Source organism: Nesoenas mayeri, assembly GCF_963082525.1.
Source record: "Nesoenas mayeri genome assembly, chromosome: 6".
Taxonomy (NCBI): Eukaryota; Metazoa; Chordata; class Aves; order Columbiformes; family Columbidae; genus Nesoenas; species Nesoenas mayeri.
Window position 1 is genome coordinate 3841631 of NC_137545.1, and position 8256 is coordinate 3849886.

The window sequence follows — 8256 nt, forward strand, 5'->3', positions numbered from 1 at the left end:
GCTGAGGGCTCTGCCTGCAGCACCAAGGGGAGAGGAGCCAGGCAGAGAGAGGGTAGAGGCCAGCTGGGAGTTGAAGGATGATTGAGAGTTCACTGGAAGTGAAATCTGCACAACCCTTGACATGGTAAGTCTCTGGTTGCCGGGCAATGCAGCTGCAGTTCCTGGAGGCATCTCCTGATGCTGGCACAGCCACAGCTCACAGGATGTGTCATGAGGACTCCCTGGCCAGGGGCTTTTGTCAGGCAACTTTGAATGGCTGCAAATTTAGGGAGGATTCACAGGGACTGTGTGAGCTGGGGGGAGGCTGCATTCTGTCTTCTGGGTGTTTGCTGAACAATGGTCTGACTGTCCCTTTAGCAGATCCCATCTTCAGAAGCCTGACTCTGCTCTGCCTGTCCTGCTGGGCTCACGAGCTGCCCCCAGAAAGGCTCAGGTCTGCTATAGGATCCCACGAGTGCTGAGCCTTTCCTTGGGCTCTGCACTGTCCTCTCAAGGTCCTTTGCATCTCTCAGTGATGGGTCATACCTTGCTCTCTCCATCACATCTCCACCTCTGGGCTGGGACAAAGAGTATTCAGGTCTGTCCTTTCAAACAGTGCTTCCCTGCTCCTGTATGAGTCCAGCTGTTTGAGTTTTTTTAAAGAGCAATTTGTATATAAAGACATCTTCAACTCAGCACCAGTGATAGCACAGGGGAGATGAGTAAAAAAACCTGACAGACACTTTTGCTCTCCTGACTCTGCACTGAGCTACAGAGAGCTGAGCCCTTTCGCCTGTCCTGTCTCAAGACTCTTCCCATTTTCAGTCATATAAATCCCTATTTCTACCCATAAGTAACACATTCCACAGATGTCATGGTGGAAAGTTAAAAATACAGAAAAAGTTCACACAAAGATACGTGAAACATTTCCTGTGGAGACCACACCCTTTCAAGTAATGAGTGCACATACAGAACTTTTCCATTAAAGCTGGATTATATCTGACATTCCTTGGGAATGTCAGAACTGTCAAAAACCAGCTCCCATGTCCCCACTGCAGCAGAGCAAAGCTGGCTGCTTGGCAGCACACGGGCAAAGGTCCTGCTCCCCTCAGCACACTCAGCCAGCAAAAAACAGAGAAAGGAAATGTATTTCAGTTAGGGATGATTTCTACAAAAATCAGTGGCTTTGGTTAGAGGAGTCTGCCCTCATTTGAAGTTGTAATTTCCTTTATTGTACAGAGTCCCCATGCCAAGAAACAGCCAATGTCCAACAGCAGCTCCATCACCCAGTTCCTCCTCTTGCCATTCACAGACACATGGGAGCTGCAGTTCTTGCACTTCTGGCTCTTCCTGGGCATCTACCTGGCTGCCCTCTTGTGCAACGGCCTCATCATCACCACCATAGCCTGTGGCCAGCACCTCCACACCCCCATGTACTTCTTCCTCCTCAACCTCTCCCTCCTTGACCTGGGCTGTATCTCCACCATTGTCCCCAAATCCATGGCCAATTCCCTCTGGGACACCAGGGCCATTTCTTATATGGGATGTGTTGCACAGTTCTTCCTTTTCCTGATTGTAGGAGAGTATTTTCTCCTCACAGTCATGTCCTACAACCGCTATGTTGCCATCTGCAAACCCCTGCACTACGAGACCCTCCTGGGCAGCAGAGCTTGTGTTCACATGGCAGCAGCTGCCTGGGCCAGTGGGTTTCTCAATGCTCTGCTGCACACGGCCAATACATTTTCACTGCCACTCTGCAAGAGCAATGCTGTGGACCAGTTCTTCTGTGAAATCCTCCTGATACTCAAGCTCTCCTGCTCAGACTCCTACCACAGGGAAGCTGGCCTTCTTGCTTTTAGTGCTTTTCTATTTTGGGGATGTTTTGTGTTCATTGTGCTATCCTACAATGCAGATCTTCAGGGCTGTGCTGAGGATCCCCTCTGAGCAGGGACAGCACAAAGCCTTTTCCACATGCCTCCCTCACCTGACCGTGGTCTCCCTGTTCGTCAGCACTGGCACGTTTACCTACCTGAAAACCTCCTCCTGAATCTGGTGGTGGCAGTACTGTATGCACTGGTACCTTCAACACTGAACCCCCTCATCTACAGCATGAGGAACAAGGAGCTCAAGAGTGCTCTGAGGAAGCTGATGACTGGATGTTTTCAACAGCCATAGACTGCCTGTTTCCTCCCGCAAAGGTGTAGGTCATGACAGGCCAAGTCTGTCTTTCCTTCTTTACTTTTTACCTTTTTTAACACTTGTGATGTTTTTCTCTTGAATGAAATGTCACTATTCATCCCCTCCTGCTTAATTATCCACCCATTTAGTGTGACCAAAAGACATTGTGTAAATGAGGAATCTCTCGTATTTAAGTGAAATAAATGAACATGTGCCAACTTTTTTTTTTTTCCGAGATTCATCCTCATTGTGTCAGGGACAAATGGGAGATGAAAACCCCTTCGTGGCAACACCAGCTTTGGGAAGGCTGCTCTGTGCCTGGAGCAGTAAGATCTCTTGAGGACCTCAAGGGCCAGGGATTTTGTGTTGGGCAATCACATGGAGGGGCTGTGGACCTCTCAGGATCTGCTAGAGAGGAGAGCAAAGGACACAGGTGTCTCCTTTTCCTATTGCTGTGCATGTTCACCCACCTCTGGGGTGACCCCTCTCTGATCCCCAGGAGCTGCTGTGCCCTTCAGAGGGGCAGAGGCTGTGGGGTGACTGCCCAGAACACCTGCAATGGGCACTGGTGTGGGACCAGCCCAAACTGGGCTTTGTTGGGCAGAGGGCATTGGGGGTGGAGACAGGGCAGGGGAGGTAGAAGAGACTCGAGGGAGCTTGGATGGGCTGGAAAGTACCTGGGAGAGAAAAACATCAGCCTGTATCTCGTGCTGCATGGCCATGCAGGGTGAAGACTCACACCAGGGGTTGTGGTGCAGAGCCAGGGCTTGTGGGAGGGATCAAAGACATGCACGTGCAGGAGAGAGGAGGCTGCTCTGTGACCTTGTGCACAGTGAGATGGATCATGAACTGGCTGGATGGCAGAGCCCAGAGGGTTGTGATTAATGGTGCAGAGTCTGTTTGGAGGCCTGTAGTTAGTTGGGTTCCCCAGGGGTCAGTACTGGGTCCAGTGCTGTTCCATCTTTTCATCAGTGACCTGGATGAAGAGACTGGGTGCACCCTCAGCAAGTTTGCTAATGATACGAAACTGAGTGGAAGGGTTGACACACCAGAGGCTGTGCTGCCATTCAGTGAGACCTGGACAGGCTGGAGGACTGGGCAGAAAACAACCTAATGAAGTTCAACAAGGGCAAGTGTAGGGTCCTGCACCTGGGGAGGAATAACCCCAGACACCAGTACAGTTGAGGGGCCGACTTGCTGGAAAGCAGCAGTACAGAGAAGGACCTGAGAGTTCTGTTTGACTGAGAGAGCTGGATCTGTTCAGCTGGAAAAGAGAAGCTGAGAGGGGATCTCATAAATGTTTATAAATATCTCAAGGGTGGATGTCAAGAGGATGGGACCAGACTCTTTTCAGTGGTGCCTAATGAGAGGATGAAGGGCAACAGGCACAGACTGAAGCATAGGAGGTTCTGTCTGGATACAAGGCAAAAGTTTTACTTTGAGGGTGCCAGAGCCTGGAATAGGCTGCCCAGAGAGATTGTGGAGTCTCCTTCTCTGGAGACACTCAAGACCTGCCTGGACACATTCCTGAGGGATCTGGGGGAGTTCACTCTGGAGAACAGGAGGTTGAGGGAAGACCTTCTCACTCTCTACAACTGCCTGAAATGAGGTTGTAGCATGGAGGGTGTTGTCTCTTCTCCCAGGTAGCAAGTGATAGAGGAAATGGCCTCAAGTTGTGTCAGGGGAGATTTTGATTGGATATTAGGAAAAATTACTTCCCGAAAAGGAATGTCAGGCATTGGCACAGGCTGCCCAGGGAAGTGGTTGAGTCACCATCCCCGGAGGGGTTGAACAGACGTGTAGATGAGGTTCTTAGGGACATTGTTTGGTGTGGGAATGGTAGGATGTGTGGTTTTGGCTAAAGGGCCTTGGACAGGTTATATGGAAGTATGTTTTTTTATGAGTGTAAGCAGTGATAGCCCAGGCCAGTGACAATGATATCTTGGGTCAGAAAACTGTCCCCATATGTATGATGTGTGAATGTTGGGCCTAGGTTTGTGAATGAGTGGGTTGGAATGCCGCCCACAAGATATGCATGGCAATGTGACTGATAACAGTCACAATATGAGTGTGGTATGTTTGGAATTATTGAAAAAACATCCTGTCTAACCTCTTGGTACAGGCCCGTATCTGTAAACCTATAAATTGAGAACTGTTAATAAAAGTCAGCTCAGCTCTGCCTAGCTGTGCTCTCACTGCTAACAAGAATTCTGTGTCTGTGTGTGTATCTGTGTCTGTATGAATCGTTCTCATCACCACAGTTTAGTGTCAGTGTTAAGAGCTGGACTCAATGATCTTGAGGTTCTCTTCCAACCAAAATGAGCCTCTGATTCTATCATTCTAAGGCCAACAGCATCCTGGGCTCTATGAGCAGGAGCATAATGAGAGGAAAAGTTTATACCCCTTTTCTCAGCATTTCTTACACCATATTCAGAATATTTCCTGGGTTTTGAAACCCCACAATGCCAAAGAGACCTAGAAAATCTGGATCTAATTCAGTGGAGGACTACCAAGGTGTTTAGAGTGATAAACCATGTACTGTGAGAAGAAGCTTAGAGATCTGGACTTGACCAACTGGTAAAAGAGATCTTTGGAGGGAAAATGTAGAAGCATTACACAGTTCCCTGGAAGAATAAGCCAGGTTCATGTCTGTGGTACAAGACACAAGGACAAGAGGCAAGAATGAGAGGCCCTGAGCAGCAGTGACTGGCGATGTGTAGGTCTGGGAGAGACAGTCAAGGGACTTCAGTGAAAAATAAGGGTGCCCCTGTTGGCGAAAGGAATGTCAGTGATAACTTCATCCAGTTTCAGAGTAGGTTCCTCTGGAGCCCCAGGGACACCTCAGGGGAGCACAGAGGGAACAGAGAAAGGGACATCATGGGCTGCTCCTGTGCTGCTGATCTGGGCTGGGCTCCTGGGACAGAGGGAGCTCACGGCAAGTGGCAGCGTTGCAGAGAGACAGCTCTGCAGCAGGGCTGAGGGCTCTGCCTGCAGCACCGAGGGGAGAGAAGCCAGAGAGAGAGAGGGGAAAGGCAACGTGGGGTGGGAGGATGCTGAGAACTCACTGGAAGTGAAATCTTCACAGGTATTAATTCTGTGGCTGGAAGGCATTTCATCTGCAAATCATGGCAGGATCTCCTAAAGCTGGCAGATTGCAGAGCCTACAAGAGACGTAAGTACAACTCTCAGAGATTCTCTGATGTAGAGGAGGAGGATGTGCTGCAAAGCAGCCATTGTCATCTGCACCTTCAGAGGGAGAGGGCATGATGGCTGCCTTCTCCCAAGGATAGCTGCAGGGGTGTAAATGTAAATGTGCACCCAGGGGTGCCCAGGCCTATCCTGCAGGGCAGGGTCCCTGCACCCCAGGGTGGTGCCAGGACAAGGACTCTGCCACCTGTCAGGGTCAGTGTTCAGCCTGCCCGGGGAGATCCCCACGGTGCTGTGGGGAGAAGCTCTGAGTGGAAGGAGTGACCCTTGGCAGGGCAGGGTTCTTCTGCTGTTAAGAGGGTGCTGCGTGGGTCAAGGTTGCCCACAGCTTAAGATCATCCCAGAGTATTTACTATAGGAGGTTTCAAAGAAAAATCTATGCAGCGATTACTATGAAGATAAGGAGCTCTAGAGACTCTCTCGTTTCAGTTTCCTAATCAAGGAGGGTTGGGATTGGGGTTGGAAGAGGCTGGGGTTAAAAGGATACATAGAAAAGGAGCTCTCTAGTTTTAAGAAGTCACTGAGACTCCTGAACTGCAATTCTGAGTGATCAATATGTTTGCCAGAAGCCTCGTAACCTCCCTTCAGCCACTCCTCTGCCTGTGGACTGTACCAGCATCACATTTGCTGGACACATCCAGCTTAGTCTGACCTGTGTTTTTTTCTAACCTGTAAACAAGAAGATGTGCCCAGGCACTGCCCTGTAAACAGGCAGGTGTCTGTACAGCCAGGGTGAGGGCACAGAGGGTGGGATGGAGTCGGTGAGCATTGACATGGAAAAGACATGGGACAGGGAAACATCTCCAAGGAGGAAAATCTCCAGACAGCAGGAATGTGATCTGGGAAGGAGAGGAATTAAACCCAGAAATGTTGTGGGAGGAAGAATACTCAAAACTCACTTTGATCCCCTGCAGTGCAGATCCTTCCTCTGAGCAGCCCCCTCACCTCCTCTCCCACCCAGCAAAGCCTCTGCCCTCAGGGCCGGGGGCTCCAAGGCATGAACCAGCTCCTGTGCAGCCAGAGCTCCAGTTCCTCTGCAGAGCACAGGGGCTGAGAGCAGCTGCCCGGTAATGTTGGTGTCTGGGAGGTGGCTGCACAGCTGGGGAAGGGTGACGCTGTCTGAATGCCCGGCTGCCTCTGCCCTGGCCTCTCGCACACCCAGCCTCACCGCATTTTCCTTCTTGCTCCACTGCTCTGGGTTCCTGTTGCTGTGATCCTGTTCTTGCTGTCAGGCTCTCTGGGGATGGCAGTTTCAGCTGCAGAGTCACAGTCTGATCTTGTGGTTCCTTTCCTGCAGGTGTGTCCATGGGAACATGTGTCCCAGCTTTCCTCTGACCTGTGGGGCTGTGGGCAATGCAGTCTGTGGGGCTGGGGAATGAGCTGAATCTCCCTGAATGAAATGCCATCATTAAGACAGTTTGCTGTCTTCTTGAAGTTTCCTTCCAAGCTGTGAGCTTCACTCCAGGATGAAAGCCCATCCTACAGCATCTTTGTGTTATCTGAATTCCCCACACATAAGCACAGTGATGCTATGATGGACAAAATACTGTTGCGTTTGCAAAATGAGCTGAATGTGGGATGCTGAGACCTTAAGGAAAGGGTGAGATATGTCATGGTCTGAGGTGGTTTCCTCTTCTCTCAGCAGTGCCTGGTGGCTTTTCAGGGTAGCATGGGAGTGTGATCAGCCTCCATCTCAGAAAGGTGCCAGCCCAGAGCAGCTGGGAGCAATACAGAGGGACAAACCAGCTCCCCTCACTCTGCACTAAGCCACAGGCATCCTCTTGCCTAGCAGGATTTACTCTGTTCTCCCTGAGTGCAGCAGAAATGCTGAGGGTTTCTGACACCTAAGAACACTCTCCAGGGTGGGAGGGCAGAAGAAGCCATAAGAAAGCAAAACCTCTCAAAGTGCCTGCCTTGCCATCTCAGCTCCTTATCACTGGAGTGCAGATGCTGACAAGCCGTCTGCATGATGAGTCGTTCCATCTGACAAGGTTGAACCCCAGGACTGGCTGCTGCTCCCCCGTTCCCATGCCCCCTGCTGCAGAGCAGGGCTGACTCCTCAGCAGCCAGTGGGCACAGTCCCCTGCTCCTCACGGCACCTCCAGCCAGCACCACCCAGGCCACTTGGATATCATAAGGGTTCCCTTTGACTCAGCCATCCAGCCTGTTTGTCCTTGAAAAGAGAATATTTTGGGGGTTGGTGTGAAAAGCCTTGCTGGTGTCCTGGTTGAATACACCCACTACTCTCCCTTCACCCAGACATGTGGTCCTTTCATCACAGGAAGCAGTGAGGATGGTCATGCATAATCTGACCTGGGTTCATCCAGTCACCTGCTCATTCACACACCCAGAAATGCAATCCAAGAGTACATGCTTTGGTATATGTCCCTCATCCAAAGTGAAGTTAAGCAGCCTTCAGCTCCCCAGGTCATGTCCTGAGCCTTGTTGAAAGGTACATGCAACATTTGCTTTTTGCCAGTTGCCAGGGAATTCCCCCAGTCTCCGTGACTTCTCTTAAACAGTGCAGACTGATCTCACTGTGACATCATCTTGCTCTCTCAGTACCCTTGGATGCAGCCCCTCTGCTCCCACGGACAAGTAAGGATTGAGTTTGCTGAAGCAACCTGAGACTTGATTCCTGTCCACCATTGGCTGCTCTCCAGAGACCTACCTTGAGCTAAAGGCTTGAGAGACTGTTGGTGAAGTCTGAGGCAAAGACCACATAGACTATCTCACCTCTCTGTCTCACCTCCTCCATCTACGCGCACTTTTACTGAATGTTGAGGAAGGTACTTCAACTAAGTTGGAGGTATCACAGTATCACAGTATCACAGTATGTTTGGGATTGGAAGGGACCTCAAAAGATCCTCTAGTCCAATCCCCCTGCTGGAG

The 8256-nt window shown here is 50.5% G+C and overlaps 1 pseudogene across 1 annotated transcript; it reads left to right on the forward strand.

Annotated features, from left to right (window-relative positions):
* The first annotated feature begins 1242 nt into the window (after positions 1–1242).
* On the forward strand, positions 1243–2154 carry LOC308041756 (olfactory receptor 14J1-like; annotated as a pseudogene). Its single transcript has one exon. The product of its transcript is annotated as an olfactory receptor 14J1-like (transcript).
* Positions 2155–8256: the final 6102 nt, after the last annotated feature.